General features: G+C 41.7%; 2 pseudogenes; both read right to left on the bottom strand.

The window, feature by feature from the left end:
• Window positions 1–11,540: 11,540 nt before the first annotated feature.
• LOC105511891 lies at window positions 11,541–13,586 on the bottom strand (annotated as a pseudogene).
• A 3,558-nt stretch (window positions 13,587–17,144) lies between these two features.
• LOC105511918 lies at window positions 17,145–17,676 on the bottom strand (annotated as a pseudogene).
• Window positions 17,677–19,311: the final 1,635 nt, after the last annotated feature.

Raw genomic sequence — 19,311 nt, 5'->3', positions numbered from 1 at the left:
GCATGTTCTCACTCATAGGTGGGAACTGCACAATGAAAACACTTGGACACAGGAAGGGGAACATCACACACCAAGGCCTGCCATGGGGTGGGGGTCAGGGGGAGGGATAGCACTAGGAGATATACCTAATGTAAATGACGAGTTAATGGGTGCAGCACACCAACATGGCACATATATACATATGTAATAAACCTGCACATTGTGCACATGTACCCTAGAACTTCAAGTATAATAAAAAATTAAAATAAATACATAAATAAATGGAAAAAAAGAATGCTTGTGATTTTTGCACATTGATTTTGTATCCTGAGACTTTGCTGAAGTTGCTTATCAGCTGAAGGAAATTTTGGGCTGAGACGATGGGGTTTTCTAAATATACAATCATGTCATCTGCAAACAGGGACAATTTGACTTCCTCTTTTCCTAATTGAGTACCCTTTATTTCTTTCTCCTGCCTGATTGCCCTGGCCAGAACTTCCAACACTATGTTGAATAGGAGTGGTGAGAGAGGGCATCCTTGTCTTGTGCCAGTTTTCAGTTGCATTTTCAAATAGTCTGTTTTCAAGTTCACTATGTCTGCTTGATCAATTCTGTTGTTAAGAGACTCTGATGCATTCCTCAATATGTCAACTGCACTTTTCAATTATGAAATTTCTGCTTGATTATTTTAATGTATTCCAATTTCTTTGTTAAATTTATCTGATAGGATTGTGAATTTCTTCTTTGTGTTATCTTGAATTTCAGTGAGGTTTCTCAAAACAGCTCTTTTGAATTCTTGTTCTGAAAGGCACATACCTCTGTCTTTCCACAATTGATCCCTGGTACCTTATGTTTGGTGAGGTCATGTTTTCCTGGATGGCCTTCATGCTTGTGAAAATCCATCAGTTTCTGGGCATTGAAAATTAGGTATTTATTGTCATCTTCACAGTCTGGCCTTGTTTGTAACTGTCATTCTTTGGAAGGCTTTCTAGGTATTTGAAGGGACTTGGGTGTTATGATCTAAGTTTTTAGTCACTGCAGCCATATCTGCATTAGGGGGCACCCCAAGCCCAGTAATGCTGTGGCTCTTGCAGACTTGTAGAGGAAGAGTCTTGGTGGTCTTGGATAAGATCTGGATGAATTCTCTGATTTACCAGGCAGACTCTTCTCTTCCCTTACTTTCTCCTAAACAAATAGAATCTCTTTCCTGTGCTGAGCTATCTGGAGCTGGAGGAGGGGTGACACAAGCACAACTGTAGCCACCACAGTTGGGACTGAGTTGGGTCAGATGTGAAACCGGCAAAGCAGTGGGTCTTGCCCAATGCCCATGGTATCCACTGCCTGGCTACACGTTTGCTCAAAGCCCTAAGACTCTACAGCCAATAGGTGGCAAATCTAGCCAGGCTTGAGTGCTTCCATTCAGGACAGCGAGCTTCCTCTATCTCTGGGCAGGTCCAGTGATGACATCTGTGACAAGGGCCTGGAGTTGGAAACCTTAGGAATCTACCTGGTGCTCTCTTTTACTGAAGCTGTTCTGGCACCCATGCTGCAAGACAAAGTTCTTCTCATTCTTCCCTCCTCTTTCCATAAGCAGAGGAATCTCTCTCCATGGCCATCACCACCCCAGTCCTGTGGTGAGTACTCCCTGGCTACTGCTGATGGTTCACTCAAGGCCCAAGGGTTCTACTGTCAGCTTGTGGTCAATGCTGCCAGGCCTGTGCCTCTCCCTTCAGGGGGAGTGTGCTCCCCTCTGCCCCAGGGCAGGTCCAGAAATCTTGTCCAAGTGTCACAGCTTAGAATTGGGAGCCCCAAGAGGCTGCTTGTTGTTCTACCTCACTGTGGCCAAGCTGGTACCTATGCTCAAGACAAAGTTTTCTTCACTCTTTTTCTTTCCTAAAGCAAAAGGAGTCTCTCCCCTAGCTACCACAGCTGGGAATGTGCTGGGTCACACCTGAAGCCAGCACATCATTGAGTCTCACTCCAGCCCATGATGATTCCTGCCTACCATTGCTGATTATTCAGTGACCAAGGGCTCTTTTTTAAAACTTTCAAGTTTTGGGCGTATAGGTGGTTTTTAGTTATACAGATAAGATCTTTATTGGTGATTTTCCAAGATTTTGGTGTACCTGTCATCGCAAACAGTGTACACTGTAGCCAATATGTAGTTTTTTTTTTTTTTTTTAGATAGAGTTTCGCTCTGTCGCCCAGGCTGGCATGCAGTGGCACGATCTGCAACCTCTCCCTCCAGAGTTCAAGCGATTCTCCTTCCTCAGCCTCCCAAGTAGCTGGGACTACAGGCGTGTGCCACCACACCCAACTAATTTTTTGTATTTTTAGTAGAGACGGGGTTTCACTGTGTTAGCCAGGATGTGACCTCGTGATCCGCCTGCTTCGGCCTCCCGAAGTGCTGGGATTACAAGTGTGAGCCACTGCACCCGGCCGCCAATATGTAGTTTTTTATGCCTCACCAACCCCAATCCTTCTCCCTGAGTCCTTAAAGTCCATTATATCATTCTTATGCCTTTGCATTCTCATAGCTTAGCTTGCACTTATAAGTGAGAACATATGATATTTGGTTTTCTATTCCTGAGTTACTTCAGTTAGAAAATGGCCTCCGGCTCCATCCAAGCTGCTGCAAAGTCTATTATTTTATTCAGTTTTATGGCTGAGTAGTATCCCAAGGTGTATATGTACCACATTTTCTTTATCCACTCGTTGGCTGATGGGCATTTATGTTGGTTCCATATTTTTATAAGTGTGAATTATGCTGCTATAAACATGTATGTGCAGAGTCTTTTTCATATAATCACTTTTCCTCTGGGTATTCAGTAGGGGATTGCTGGATGATTGGTAGCTCTATTTTTAGCTCTTTATCACCATAGTTTCCATAGTGGTTGTACTAGTTTACTTTCCCACTAGCAGTGTAAAAATGTTTCCTTTTCACAACATCCACAACAACATCTATTATTTTTTGATTTTTAAATTATGACCATTCTTGCAGGAATACGGTGATATTGCATGGTGGTTTTAATTTGCATTTCCCTTATAATTAGTGATGTTGAGCAGTTTTTTCTCATATGTTTTTTGGCTGTTGGTGTATTTTCTTTTGAGAATTGTCTATTTATGTCCTTTGACCACTTTTTGATGAGATTATTTATTTCTTGCTGATGTGTTTGAGTTCTGTGCGGATTCTGGATATTAGTCCTTTGTCAGATGCATAGTTTGTGAATATTTTCTCCCACTCTGTGGGTTGTCTGTTTATTCTGCTGATTATTTCTTTTGCTATGCAGAAGCTTTTTAGTTTAATTAGGTTCCATTTATTTATTTTTGGTTTTGTTGCATTTACTTTGACCAAGGGTTCTTTAGTCAGCAGGTAATAAATCCTGCAAAGACTAGACACTTCCCTTCAAGAAGTGGGTTCCCTTCTGGCCCAGGATGTGTCTAGAAATGTCTGGGAGCTAGGGCCTAGAATGGGGACCTTGGGGCTCTGCCTGTTGCCCTATCCTACTGAGGCTGCACAGGTACCCAAGCTGCAAGACAAAGTCCTCTTTACTCTTCCCTCTCCTGTTCTCAAGTGCAAGGAAGGATCCCCTCCTGGAGCTGTGAGGTGTGCCGGCTAGGGTTGGGGGAGGGGTGGTGCAAGCACTTCCTTGGCTACCCTGGTTGGTGGCTCACTAGGTCACGTGCCCCTAAGTCTAACAGATGCAAGCCCAGCACAACATTAGCACTTGCCCAGGAATGGCACACAGGTTTCAACCTCTGGGATGGGTAATTCCCCTCTGGTGTGGGCTGGTCTAAATGCTCCCTCTGTGAGTGCCAACTGAGTTCTGCAAAGTGTTGCTTTCCACAGTGACAGGGCAGTGCTGAGTTCCAATGCAAACTCGCACAATCACTGCACTCTCTCTCCCCCAAGCACACACATTCTCTCTTGTACAAGGAGGTTACTCCTGAGGGATGGGAGAGGGGTGGCACTGGTGATTCAAGACTGTCTTTCCCACCCTCGTCAATGCCTCTTTCAGTAATATGAAGTTAGAACCAGATATTGTGATTGCTCAGCTGATTTTGCTTCTCATGAAGATGCTTTTTTTGTGTGTGGATAGTTGTTCAATTTGGTGTTCCTATGGGGAGGACAATTGGTGGGAGCTTCTGTTCAGCCATCTTCCTCCCCTATGAAAAATTAAACAAAAAAAGAGCTTTCCATATTTTCCCTGAGTCTTTTTAAATTTCATAATTTAATTTTTAAATATTTGATTCATCTAGAATTTACTGAGTGGTAGGTCTAGCTTTGCTTTTTTTCTTAACAGCTAGGTGTTTGAAACAACCATTTAAAAAACAAATCTAATTTAATTAGCTTGATTGAACCATTCTACAATGTAGACATATATCAAAACATTATGTATATCATAAATATATACATTTTTGTCAATTAAAAACATTAAAAAGAAAAAAGAAAAAATAACTGTCGATTTCCTCCATTAGTTTGAAATGCCATCCTGGTGTTGCATACTAAATTTTCATATATACTTATGTCTTTTATTTTAGTACAGCATGTTCCCAATTTTGTAAAGAAAATTTATTTCCTTTTGTATAGAAAAGACAGAGGAAAAATACATCATCATGTTTATATCAAATAAACGAAGTAGAGCCTTGATAGTGAGCCTAACTGTGCTGGCCTATGTTGTTTTCCTAGTGTTTTAACCTATCATTTCTGTGGCAGATTCTGAAATGAACAGAAAATTGATATCAGATGATGCGTTAGTCCTTAGGGCTCTTGGTTGAAAGTAAAACATAACCGTCTTAAATTTAATGGTATAAATTTTGTAAATTCTCTGCATACTGTCACTTCCGACAGGTCAGTATGTAGTGAAATACTTCAGCATGATGAAACCAGTGCAACATTCAAGTTAGTTGGAATACACTCACTTTCCTTAGTTAAATCTCACATTATTTGAAAATGTTAGTTTATTACTAAAAAATCCATGTTAGCCTACAAGGCAAATAATAGCCTACTAAATATAACAGATCCCAACCATCCCTATAATTCTACAAATTAATGGTTTCATGCATAGAAAATCCCTACCATGGTCAAGGAATCCAAATTAGTTATTTTTGCATGCTTTTCTAAAACTGAGTCCTTGAGGACGCAACAGAAATTGGTGATGTTGAGCACTAGTAGTACTAATCCCACTGACAACCCTCCTATTTTAAAAATAATTGGGTACTTCAGTTTTCTGTGTGGCACTGAAAGTTCACAGCTCCTTAAATACTTATGTAATGCCATTCTTGGGGGGATCTTCTTAGTTACCCTTCCTACTTCCCAAACACCACAAAAGAACTAAGCCACAAAAGAAACAGTAACAGAAGTAATATCCTATGGCTTTACAGAGTGGCTTCTTTAGAATTGAGGCTAGGTAATATTCTAATTCATTTTTTTTGCTGAGCAGTGATAGTTGTTGAGGTAACTCAAAATTCTCATCCACTTAATGAACTCTGTTTTCACCAGCAAATACAACAGGACCAAAACCAGATCATCAGCCCAGTGGTTCCCCTGTAAACTCCTTGGCTAGGAGATGAGATAATTAACTGGATCTCTTTTCACACACAAAAAAGCTTCTATTTTGGAGAGGTGAATTTGTTCAGCAGATCTTGTTTGCTTTTTGCACCAGGTTTGATGGAGTCAAACTCCAATTACCCATGAATATTTCTCAGTTGGAGATCTGATGGTTCCTTATGATTTTGCCAAAGGAAGCATCTTCACTTACCTTATTATCATAAATATTAAGAGGAATGTACATGTTGACTTTTTGCCCATCTCATTCATTTGGGTGTCCTGTTGGACCAACTGATAACTTGTCAGTAGGCTATCTTTCAAATTCTTTAAATGTTGAACGGAGAAACGTCAAGTCTTATTTAAATCTTTCCAAATACGTTCCCTCAAGCTATATCTTTCATGGTTGTTGGTAAAGAATAATTAGATGGGATTGAAAGTTGTATACACTCTTCTAAAGATAGGCTATAGGCCGGGCGCGGTGGCTCAAGCCTGTAATCCCAGCACTTTGGGAGGCCGAGACGGGCGGATCACGAGGTCAGGAGATCGAGACTATCCTGGCTAACATGGTGAAACCCCGTCTCTACTAAAAAATACAAAAAACTAGCCGGGCGAGGTGGCGGGCGCCTATAGTCCCAGCTACTCGGGAGGCTGAGGCAGGAGAATGGCGTGAACCCGGGAGGCGGAGCTTGCAATGAGCTGAGATCCGGCCACTGCACTCCAGCCCCGGCTACAGAGCGAGACTCCGTCTCAAAAAAAAAAAAAAAAAAAAGATAGGCTATATACAGCGTTTCAGTTATCTACTGCTATGTAACAAACTAGCGAAAAGCATGGTGAATCAAAACAGTTAATTACTATTTCACAGTTCTGTACATTGATCTTGCTTATCTCTGCAATTTTCACTTTCTTTCATGCAGTTGCAGGCAGATAGTGGCACTGGAGTCATCTGAAGTTCAACTGGGCTGGACATTCAACATGGTTTCTTCCCTTGAATGTCTGGAGCCTCACTGTGGTTGGCTGGAACAGCTGGCCACTGGCCAGGTGAATCTCTGACTGGTGAAATTTATGAAATAGGAGAAACGGTTAACTCCATCTTTAGGAAATTTATTCTTATCTGGGTGTGATTTCAAGCCTCCCTCCAAGTTTTATGCACTTACAAGCCAACTACTTTATAAGGTCTGAGACACCTTTTAAGCAGATTGGAAGACAGGAACCCTGTAATAACGTGCAATGTCTTTTCTTGTTGCTTAGAAGGGTATGCACAAATTTTTACTAATATTCCAAACTCAAGCCTTTGGCATAATGTTTTTCAATGTTTAGAAATTTGTATTTGTTTCATTAAAAATTAAGAAAATTTTCTTATGAGCTCCAGATGAGCTTACCCTTTAAAACATTTCTAAAAATAAGAAGCATGTCTTAATTGTTCCTTTGATATACTGTTGGAAATTAGATTTTAACTGTGTAGAACTTATTTTTTTCATATTCAGTTATTTTTCTTAATTGTCTCAATTTTTGCTTGCAAGGAACCATATGTATACAAATTACTTGTTTTCTCCAGATCTTGAAATCTAGGTTATTTGTACTATTTTAAACCCATTAAAATTTTTTTATGTGTTACTGAAGAGCATCCTGTGGTTTTCACTGTAATTATTTTTCCAGGACACAAATTAATTGATACCTGGAGGAATTAAAAAAAAAAAATGCTACGTTATAATTCAGTATAAGTTTAGTATCCAATCTCTGCCTGACTACTGAAGTTGAGACACAAATCTTCTTCTGCATCAGTGCTCCTCCAGATTCAGACTGGAATGTATACTATTAGCTCTCTTGCTCTTAGTCCTTTGAACTATACTGCTGGCTTTCCTGGGTCTCCAGCTTGCAGTGGGACTTCACAGGATTTCTCAGACTCCATAATCAATTCAGCAACACTGAATCTAAACCAGATACGGCAATTTCAGCACTTAAGTCAGACCCCAGGGTTGGCACGCCAGGATCAAAACTCAGATGCACTTCTGAAATCGTCTTTGTTAAGAAGTTGAGGTGCCTGTGGAAGCTCAAGCCAACAGGAGATATCTAGCAAGTGTGCTGCTATTTTGAACCTTAAGCCTTTATGGGAATTGTGTTGGAGGTTTACATTTGAATGAATGTAGCTGTTAGGGAGCAGAGTTGAAACACTGTTGGATGAAAACACACAGGGAAGATTGAGGAAAGCAATAGGAAGTCAGCATTTTAGAGATATTTGGAAGTTGAGAAGCCTTCAATGTTCACTGAGGAGGACTTGTCAAAAATGAAAAAATTGGGAGAGTAGGGTGTCTCTGGAGCCAGGAGAACAGAACGATGGTTTTTACACTGTGCTCCCCAAAGTCCCACTAGGGGTTACCACATTTTGTAATAGCAGAGAGGAGTAAATAGATGTTAGTCTACACCTCTCACTAAAATCAGAGCTGTGAATACACTAAAAAATTACTCCAATGACTTTCATCTTTAATTGCAAGTATAAAAGATGAAGAAAATTTTATTCACTAGACCTTATCTTAGGAGAAAACTGCCTGATTTCAGGAAGAGAGACAAATCTCAAAATCATGTTCCAACAAAATAAGATGCTTAGTGAACTACTAAGCAGGAGAAAAAGAGATAAATTGTTTTGTTTCTGAAAAGAAAGAAGAAAAGAAAGAATGAACAAAGAATAAAGGGAGAAAAATGGGTAGCAAAAGGCAGATCTTATGATGTGATTCTATGATTCAGATATCGTCAATAATGTTTCTACACATACAAATCTTTTTCTTTAAATAAATAACTGATAAAGGTTCTGAATTTTATGTTGTGCTAACATAGAGCAAAATAAAGATTTGTGTTAATATAGAGCACGAATTTTATGTTGCATACAGAGCAGATATTTGGAGAAAGTCCCATGATTATGTAATATTTGGGAATTCTAAGAGATCATGAAGAGGTTTTGAATTTTCACAGGCCAAGTGTATTTGAAATAGGACTTTTTATAGTGGCTCTGACCAGTAGAAATCTAATTTGAGCCACAAAACAGAAGCCACATATGTAATTTTAAATGTTGTAGTTGTCACATACAGTTTACATGCCCCAACATTACAATCTTCACACTTGAATGATTTTTTTTCTAATATGCTTCACCTTAGTGGATGACCACCACGATTCTTAAAATTAAGTAAATTATATACCTGGGAGAATTTACTGTCTCCTTCACTCATCCCACACCATCTTCATAAATTAACGAATCCTCCCAAATACTTTTTAAATTTACCCCCTGTGGTAGACACAATAATGGCCCACCAAAGATGTCCACAACTTAATCCCTGAAGCCTGCAAATATATTTCCTTAGATGGCAAGAAAAGACTTTGTAGGTGTGATTACGTTGAAACTCTTGAAATAAGGAGGTTATTCTGGATTATCTGGATGAGCCAAACCCAATGTAATCACAAGGGTCTTTGTAAGAGGGAAGTGGAAGTATCACAGACAGAGAAGGTGATGTGACAACAGAGAAAGAAGGCAGAGGGACTCAAGGAAGAGGACTTGAGCCAAGGAATGCAGGAAAACTGGAAAAGACATTGAAATAGATTTACTCCCCTAAAGTAACAAGAATAAACACAGCTCTGCTGACATTTGAGTTTTAGCGTCATAGATCCATTTCAGACTTCTGACTTCCAGAACTAGGACACCTAGGTGTGATGAGGTGGGGAAGAGGTAGAGATTGCTCTTTTGCATGCCTAGTGTTTGCTTCCACGTAAGAGCTACATTAAAGAAATACTCCTGGCCTCCTTCTAGAACAGCAGTTTCTTAATCTTATTGGCACACCTGGATGATACCAAATTATTCTTTTAAGGACATCAATATATCACTAAAAATGCATAGAAAAACATCTGGCAATAACATTTCAGGGCTGTGGAGCTACAGTATAAGTACATATGTGTTGGTGTGCACATACCTGACTTTTATGTTTGGAACTGAAGCCAGCCATCTTCCCTAGGACAAATCTTTAATCTGCTAAAGAAACACAAGAACAGGATTTACTTTCAGCTAGCTATTTATAATGATCCAGTTTTCTTCACTTGATCAAAGGAATATAATCTAATACTTGAAAAATGGGGTCAAAACAGCATTCTGAGGAAAATATTTACTGCAAATATTTATAATTGTGTAAAAAGAATCATTCTTTTTAAAATTCAAACTGTGTTTTAGCTTTAAAAGTCTTTACTAGATCTTAAAATCACAATTAAATATTTGAGACTCTATGTAACCCCCAAATAAAAATAGTATATTAGTTGCTTTAAACAGTATTCATCACTTTTACTTTTTATGTTATAATAAAATTATGTATATAAAAATTTAAAGGTACAGCACATGTAGTTGTGTGTGTGTGTGTGTAGCATTATAAAAATATGAGGAAAAATTTTACTTAGTATAAAAACATGTATATATAAATAAGTGTGAAGGAGAGTTTTTGAATTAAAACCTGCTTTACATAATACCATTTTGAATGAAAATTATGGATACTGATTCCCTGATTAAAGGAACTCTGTCTTCTCAAAAAAAAAAAAAGTTTCGTGTCATGGCTGGTTTCGAATCACCTGGCAGGAAGGATTTTTTTGTAAGAATTAGGCTGCACGTGTTACATTTGGGCTGATCATGCCACCTTTGCTGCCATCTGGCTTGATGTGATATCCAGCACATCTAATTCCAGCACCTGGAAGTTTAAAGTGCTTTCTTTCTAAAGAAAAATAATGCTCCATTTACATCTATAGGTTTGTCAGATGGAGGAGCACATGTGACAAGAAACATTTCCCAAAGAAAGATTGAAAAATTCCAAGGATTTATCCCTAAATTAGGTTCTAATGATCACTCTCCTTTTCCCGTTCATCTGTGAGACCTTTCCCAGACTTGAGCACTTTGGTTAAAAGAAAAAAAAAAAAAGCCCAACTAAACAACTATGTTGTTCCAAAGACTTGCTAGCTATTCTTTTCTGTGGCCAATATTTCCTTGGTCACCACATCAGTGCAAGCATGATTTAACTGACAGGTAAAATAGTAATATTTATAAAGACTCTATGTGTAGAGGATAAGACATTGATAGTACACCAATGATTTTGAACATAGGCTCTGGAGAGAGCTAGATGCTAATTTTGACTCCTTAACTTAACCATCTGACCTTGAACTAGTTACTTAGTCTCTAGACCTCAATTTCCTCATCTGCGGAATGTGAATAATGAATGTTCTTGTGCAAATTAAATATGTATATACTACATATTGTCATTTGTTCCTTCAGATCCACTGTCCACCTGCTACTCCTTAGTCTCCCTCCCAAGGAGGCTGACCTGCATGGACCACTACAGGCTCCCTTGTCCTTTGCTTTTTTTTTGGTTTAGCCAATAGGGTGCCCAGAGAGAAGATGAGAGGGAGGGCTGAGAGTGAAGTTGGGGATTTATTCTGAATGCTTGCCCTGCAGCATTGCCTTAGGCTGTCACTATTCCCCCCCCAGAAGATTTCTAGGAGACTGTCTCCTTCTGTATTCTGGAAAACTACTCCCTACCCTCTTCCCTTCAGGCTTAAGGATAGGTATTGCCTGCTATTACTAGCTCCAGGGTACAGCATCATCTCTACAACCTGCCACATCTTTGCAAATAATCCCTTTATTAAACTTTCCTAAGAAAATCCCAATTTAACCAAGTCTCCTTGTTTTTGTTTTTGTTTTTCTGGGATGTTGATTGGTACAATATGTGTTTACCATACTGCCTTGCACAAAATAAATGTCCAACACAGTGATATTTATCATTAAAAAGACTGAAAGCATGTAATCATTCTTACAATAGCTGTACAACTGGTATGCTGAACAAGTATGGTGCTTGGATTGTGACAAAAACACAGCTTAAATAAATATAATCTTACCATTGTGTGTTTAAACTTCATTTGGTGATGATAATTTTCTCTCCCTGGAGGAAAACTCTAGAAGTCCCATGATTTCTGTACTCATTCTTTTTTTTTTGGATGAGCACTGGGACTTTATTACACAGCACGGCACTTGTGACAACGGGAGGGGTGGGCAGAAATACAGGCCGGAACATTCCACAGTCCAGGGACGGTTGGTCATTCAGGAAGTATGCGTTTCCAGAACACTCAGTAGTAAGACCGCCTGAGGTTGTTCCGGGGGTTGGGCCGGAAGCAGTAGGCGGGCATCATCCTCCTGCGGAAGGCCTAGTACTTGTTGTACTCCTTGGAGAGAGCGGCCGGCTGGTCAATGCGGAAGCCGGCGCCAGCCACTGCGGTGGTGCCGTTGTTGACCGGATTCTTGATGCCCTGGCTCTCCGAACCCAGCCCCTCGCCCTCCTTCCAGCCCATCTCCATCAACATCTGGTAGCCGATATTCTCCTCGGTCAGCTTGAACTCCTCGTACTCGGAGTAGTCAGGCTCGCGGCCCTCCTTGAAGGTCTCCCTAAACTTCTCCAGCTTGTCTGGAGGCAGGAAGCCTGGGATGAAGTGCTTGCCCCGGCCCATCTTCGTCACCTGGTCGGCCCATTACCTCGTCTTGTTTATCTCTATGCGCTGCAGCTGGTGCTCCCAGGTGACCAACTCGCTGTTCACCTCCTCGTCGCTGTGGTAGCCGTGCTGGGGCTGCTGCACCGCCTTCTCCCACAGCAGCTGCATGTCCTGCATGGCCCGCTTTTGCTGCATGATCATGTGGTACATCTGGTGCATCTCCTGCTGGTCCTTCAGCTGCTGCTTCTGGGAGCCGGATAGCTCCGTGAGACCCACTAGACCCACGGACTTCCCATTCTCATAACCGAGCCCCTTGAGGTCCTGAACTGACAGAGGTGAGGGAGAGTCATCCACGTCCCTCTGCACCAGCTCAGCAGGTGAGAGCTCTACTTTGTTCTCTTCAGGCCTCCACCGGCTCTTCGGCTTCCTCTTGACAGTGGCTGCGGAGGCTGGCTTCCCGGGGGCGCCTGGAGCAGGGATGATGGGGGGCAGGTGATTGTCGGGGGCGAGGTTCCTGACAGGGCCTCAGGAGGGGACCTGCGCTTCAGGCCGGGGTCGGGTGCCATGAGGGTGCCTGTGGAGCCGGCCTTGGCTTTCCGGAACTCATCCAGCTTCTGTTAGTAGCAGTTGGACCCTTGGCTGTTGGGCTCGTACAGAAAGCTGAATGCCTGGGTTTTCGCGGTTGTTCTGGAGGGCGATGGTTTCCATCTCGGGATCCCCGCCCGCTATGAACCTGGCCAACTTTTCTGCAAGGTTCTTGACCTCTTCGTCCTCTGGGGGTGAAACTTTCTGAGAGGCTGCCTGCAACTTCCGTGCTTCCTTTCTTATCTCAGCCACCTCCTTTCTGTAGTAGAGGAATTGCCTGCTATTCTTACCGTGCAAAAATGGAAACGCCGGGTTATCCCTGTAGTCCTCCATAGTCACTTTTTCTAACTCGGGGCCTGCTTCTGTCACAAAGTGGGCCAGTTTCTCTATCACTTTCTGAGTCTCAACTCCCTCTAGGGGTGACACTTTGATCTCCAGCCACTGCTCCTAGTCCTCCTCCTCATCCTCCGCCGTGGGACTGGAAGACACTCGGGCGGTGAGCCACCGGCAGTTGCTTGGCGTGCGAGTAGCTCTTCACTGGCCCGGCGGGTTGGCCAGCCCTAGGCCTGTCCGCCTGCTGATGAGGAGGGACCTCTTCCCGGCGCGGGAGGTAGGCGTGCTGGGAGGGGCACTGGGCGCGCTGGCGTTGGGGATGGGGGGCATCTGTGCCGGTCTGTGCCTTCTGCAACTTCAGAAATTGCTGCAGGAAGCTACCGTCATTGGCCAACTTGCTTGAAACGCAGGAAGAGTTGTGCGCATTTGTGATTTCGCCAGGATGTGGGGGCTGTGGGCTGACCACCTGATTCTGCTTGGCTTTCTGTTCTCTTTTGACTTCAAGTTCCCCTTTCTTCTGAGCGATGAGCTCTTCCTGGTGAAGGATGTTCATGTTCATTTTTCCAGATTTAGGAGAAACCCCAAACCACCGGGTAGCCTTTCCTGCAACATCCCGGTTGTCCATCTTGAGAGTCATCCAATCCCACAATCTCTCTACTCAGTCTTATGTGACAATCCTATAGTCACTTTAAGACATGAACACACTCACAATTCAGTAATTAGAATGTCCTAACAAACATCTGACCTTGGTCGCCTCTTCTCCTGAATCCCAGGTTGTACCTTGCTCCAGGCTGCTGCCTGCTGTAGGGACAGGATGAGTTCCTGGCTGTCTCTCATCTCACCTTCCTATCTCACAAACTGCTGTCTTGGAACTGCCAGTGTTAAGGGTAGGAGAGAGCAGAGGTGTAGGGGAGGGCACTGCTAGGCTAGGAAGCTTCAGCTTCTCTGGACATATGGATGGTTAAAGCTGATGCTCCAGGACGGGCCTGGAGATGATGAAGCCGACGCTTCTCTCTTGGGTTCTTCTTGAGCTCTTCAGAGGTTTCTTACTGGGCCCTCTCTTACGCAGTTCCCTGGACTCAGATGGATTGCTTCCTGGGCATCCACCACACACCTCAGCCTCTTTCTGCTCTTCCATCCTGCAAATAGTCCTGTTGACTGAGAAGGAGGATAACCTCTGCCCGACACTCTCTCCCTCCTGACATACACCTGATGTGAAACACAAAGCATTGTTCGGCTCAGTCCTGATGCAGTAGTGGTTTCTTGGCTTCTCCATCCAAGCAGTTAATGAGCTTCTAGACTTCTTAGTCCCCAGCCCACTTGAGCTTCATCAGGCCAAGTCAGGCACCAGTCTTCCATGTCTCCAATAGCAGGGAGCACATTTCCAAGCTGTTGCAGGGGTTCCCAGAGACTCCCCAACCAGGTCTGGGGACAGAAGGCAGTATACTTCAACCCATCCTCTAAAGTATTAGAGATGAGGAGAGAAGAGCCCTCTCTGAAGAGATCTTGTTCCCATATCCTCAACCTACCAGCATCTGCAATCTCTTTTATGTCCTTGACTGGACTCAGGGATCCAAGAGTCAGAAACAAGTTCTGGTAGGGCTCTTGCTACAGCTGAATACGATGAGTATTTGGTGTATGATATCTATCACATCAGCCTCATTGCAGAAACACATCTTTTACGATATTAGCCAAAATAGTTTAGTGGTTTTTTTGTTTGTTTATTTGTTTGTTTGTTTTTAGAACAAAACCTTAATAATTGGGATGTGGCTAGAAGAAGAGAGTTTTTTTATTAGTAGTTGGATGATGATATTTATATTATTTTTCTTCTGCCTACATTTGTCTTTTTTTCTGTGAATTTGAACCTAGGATAGAGAGCTAGAACAAGGGCGAAAGTGGGGAGTGATAATACTACAAGCATCTAGAATGACTGATACTGACATCTGGTGCTAGGTGCTGTAGGGGAGGCATAGACAGAGGGAAGGGGCATCCTGCCCTCCGGGATTTATAATGCAAAGGGAGAGTCTCTTATAATGTAAAGGGAGATACTTACAAAGTAGAGGGGAATCAGTGACTTGATTGTGGTGATGGTTGCACAGCTCTGTGAACATATTAAGAACCATTGAATTAGTCACTTTAAATGGGTGCATTGTGTGATATATAAATTATATCTCAATAAAGCTGTTAAAAAAGAAAAGACAAAGTGAAAGAAAGGGTTCATTCAATCTGGAAAGTCTGGGGCCAGAGCACACTATTGTTATGTGAGTCTTTAGGTCACAGAAGATCAAAAGAAGAGGTTGATGTAAAACATGGCTCTTTTTGTGGGAACAGTGTGTGTAGCTCAGCTGATAAAAGAGACTTCCCTGAAACCCCTTTAAGCCTGCAAGCACCGTCTCTGCATTTTTTTTCTCTAGTGCATAAACAATGATGGAAAAGGGCCTGCCTTTTCTTACAGCTGGATGTGGCAAGCAGCCATTTCGCCTTACAGACTGGTAAAAAGTTGAACTGAGACCACAAACACGATGATTGTGGAGTCTGTTTGCCATCCTAGGCTGCCAGTAGAAGAAGCAGGGTGCTAGAGAGAATGAGGGGATAAGACACAGAGCAGTTCAGAGCTCTTAGCATTCTTTGAAGGTGATGTTAAATGTTCCAGGAAACTGAATGCTTTTAGAGAGAGATGGAAGGGTGCATCTGTTAAGAATTAAAGTGAAGAGGTCTGACTCATCTGTGCCTCACAAGAAATTTAAAAACTTTTTCCTTTATTATGTAAATTTTAAAACATACACAAAATAGGGAGAATAGAGTAATAACTTCCCATATAGCCATCGCTCTGAGAGGTGGGCTCCATAACTAGTTGAAATAACTACACTGTACCTTATCATTTTACTCTGCAAAAATAATATTCAAAAAAATGTAATGACACTGAAACAGAAATGCCAGAAATGGCATAGATGTCCATTTTAATTTCAGATTATGATAAAATCACTTGTGCAATTTTTTTTTTTTGTTATTCAGTTCGAAAGCATAATGTCTTTGATAAATCTGAATGGGTAATTTTATTCTTCCATTCATATATTAAAAAGTTTTGGCTGGGCACGGCGGCTCACGCCTGTAATCCCAGCACTTTGGGAGGCCGAGTTGGGCAGATCACGAGGTCAGGAGTTCGAGACCAGCTTGGCCAACATGGTGAAACCCCATCTCTACGAAAAAATACAAAAATTAGCCAGGCATGGTGGTGCGTGCCTATAATCCCAGCTATTCAGGAGGCTGAGGCAGGAGAATTGCTTGAACCCGGGAGGCAGAGGTTCCAGTGAGCTGAGATTGCACCACTGCATTCCAGCCTCGGCGACAGAGCAAGACTCCATCTAAAAAAAAAAAAAAAAAAGAAAAGGTTTTAAGCACATGGAATTAAATGTATCATTCTCAAATCTTACAACACTTGATTTGCATTAGACCACAAGTTTCATCTAAGGGCAAACAAGTGATATGCTCAGACTTCCCATTTTATCAGCATGTAATATCTTGTCTAAATTATTCAGCAGTTGATTACCCAGATTTCTTCATTCGTTTTTCCTTTTGCTTCCCTGTGAACTTTTAACTTCAGTCATTCATTCATCAAAGAAGAACCTGTCAAGAAGGAGAATTAAAGCAAAACAATCTATTTTGCCACTCTGCCATTCTTTTTGTTGTTGTTGTTGTTTGTTTTTGAGACAAGGTCCTGCTGTATTGCTCAGGCTGGAGTGCAGTGGTGTGATCATGGCTCAGGAGTCTGGAGGGCAAAGACAATGGGATTCCCAGGCTTTACCCCCTTGCAACAGGACCCAGTGGACAGATGGAGAATGAGAACCTAGCGAGCACTCCTTTTTGTCCACCCTCTCATCACCCCCAGGTAAGGAACTGAAGGTTGTAGCAGGGAAGTCGAGGCTGTACTGTGGTTACATAGTTTGAGTCAATACAGCAGATGCAAGACCATGATAGTGGACTCAGGCCTCAAACCGGAAACCAGGTCTACATTGGCAGATTATTTCTAAATGTCATGAGTCAGTGGAATGAGGCTTTCTCTGATTCCTTAGAAGGGTGGCAAGGTGGAGCATGATTTTCTGTGCCCTGCAAATAAAGTCTAAGAAAGGCTGAGCTTTCTGGTTCTCTTTTTTTCACCAAAAACTTTTTATTGGCCTTTTGGATAGAAATGGGTTTATTTGTCAGGAAGGATGATTCCATCATACTTATGCTCGAAGCAACGCATGGTCTCCTCTTTGCTGAGTCTGTGTTTGGCCCCAGTGCAGCCTGTACTGTGCTTCTTGTCTGTGATGCTGAAACCTGGCCTACCCAGCACCACATAGAAGTCCAGGCCATAGATACCAATGCTTGGGTCATATATGATACCCAAATCGATCTGTTCCTGGATCCCAAAACCAAAGTTTCTAGTATCTGAGAAGTTATTTTTTCTTAACTCGTACTTCTGCACCTTTAGATCCTTCTCCAGGATTTCTTCTGCCTTGAACCCTTGAACTGTGCAGTGAATAGCAATCTTTTCATTTCTCTGCATGCCAAAGGATCTGATTGTATCTAGCTCTGCAAAACATAGGGGTCTGCCCTGTGAGCTGCTCCAACACCTTGGCTGCTCAGGTCAGTCTGTCTCCACTCTCCTCAACACAGATGTTGAGGCAGAGCTTGCAGATGTGAAGTTTCCACGTGGGGTTGCTCTTTTTGCCTTGATCTGCCATGATGGAGAACAGGAAGAGCTCTGGTTCTCTTAAAAGAACTTTAGCAAACATCAAATGGAATATATTTTGGGCAGCTTCAGAAGCTCTACATCAGTCTCTCATTAGGCAAGAAATATCTATATGTGAAAAACCTGTAAATAAAATTTGCAGAAATATCTATATGTGAAAAACCTGTAAATAAAATTTGCAGCAAATTTTATCCTTGATATTTGGAAAATCCTAAAGATGTTTGAAAAGCAGTCTATTAGTGGGATAGCCATTCAATTCTAGAGTCTTTTAGTAATAAGATTGTATTTGAATGGGGCTACCTGTAGGGTAATGACATAATCCTCATTGCAAAATATAAGCAACTTCAGAGGCAAGAGCTGCCATCAAGAATTATATGCTCCTAAGAGTGCCAAGTTGCTTTAATTTTTTTCGTCCTTTTACAGTGACACAGAAAGAGAGAAATCTCTTTTAATATCTCCATGAAATATTAAAATGTTGTCAGGGTCTTCTAAAAGCCCCCCAGAATCTTTGCTTTCAGAAGTATGTTAGTCATAGTACTCAGAATCACATAGCTACCACCATGGTGTTCCCATAGACTGGCCACATACCTTTAAGTGGAGAGAGATTGTGGCCAGAAGTGTTACTTCTTTTGGTTGCTGGAAATGAAAATGAGAACAGTCTTACAATTTCAGGATTAGTCAGCAGGAGCCCACTTTTTTCTTAAGCATTTCTTTATTTGTGAATTTTCAGAATGGTACAATTTAGAGATTCAAATATGAAGCCTTGCTTTCTCTACCAGAGAAAGGAAAAGATATAGCTATATCCTGCTGTATATAATCTCCTTCAGAGGAGATTTCAGCTTTATAGATAAGTCAGAATCTCCTTTTCCTTTCCGGGGTTCGATTTCCACAATACACAATAATTTTAGGGCCTGAAAAAAATGACAATGTCCTCTCTTTGCTGAAGCACTTTTTGTAGTGGAAGACCTTTTTTACTATAATATTTTGTAAGTGTGGGCTTGGGAGAGAGAAAAAGAAGGCAGAAGAAAAAAATCTAAGTAATTGTTCAGAATGTGTCACCTATCATTATTTTCAAATACAAGTCCTGTCCTTGGAGCTGTTCTCTTGTTTCACTGATTTCCTAGAAAAACGTGAAAAAGAAGACGAACCTGCTTATATAGTTTAAAGTTTCTTATTTCACTTTTCATATCCTGCTGCAGATCACGCCCAGCGTTTCTCCAGAGTGGTGTTTGAACAGATATCCTCTGTTTAATATGTGCTCCATTGTCATTGTTGAGAAGACAATAGTTCCCATGTCTTCTGCGTCCAGGTGACACAGGGCAGATTGAATGCATCACCAAACAATGCACATCTCCTTTTCTATGATCATTTATTGTTGGAGAAGGAAGATACTTATTTTTATATTTGAGGGAACTGATCTCCAGAGATGAAAAGTGATATGTTTAGAGGTCAATGGCTAGTTTGCAGTACAGTCAGAATGACTGCAATGACTGCCCAGATATCTTGACCCTTTGTTTAGTGCTAATTTTCCCATTTTGTATCCATAAGCCTCTTGGTGGCATACTTTTATTTGCTCTATCTACCTGAGGCTCTGGGTTCTCATATTGAGGACCTACTTCCTGCCTTG

Source organism: Colobus angolensis, unplaced genomic scaffold, assembly GCF_000951035.1.
Source record: "Colobus angolensis palliatus isolate OR3802 unplaced genomic scaffold, Cang.pa_1.0 Scaffold206, whole genome shotgun sequence".
Lineage (NCBI taxonomy): Eukaryota > Metazoa > Chordata > Mammalia > Primates > Cercopithecidae > Colobus > Colobus angolensis.
Note: the sequence above shows the minus strand (reverse complement) of the source record. Positions and strands in the feature narration are given on the sequence as shown.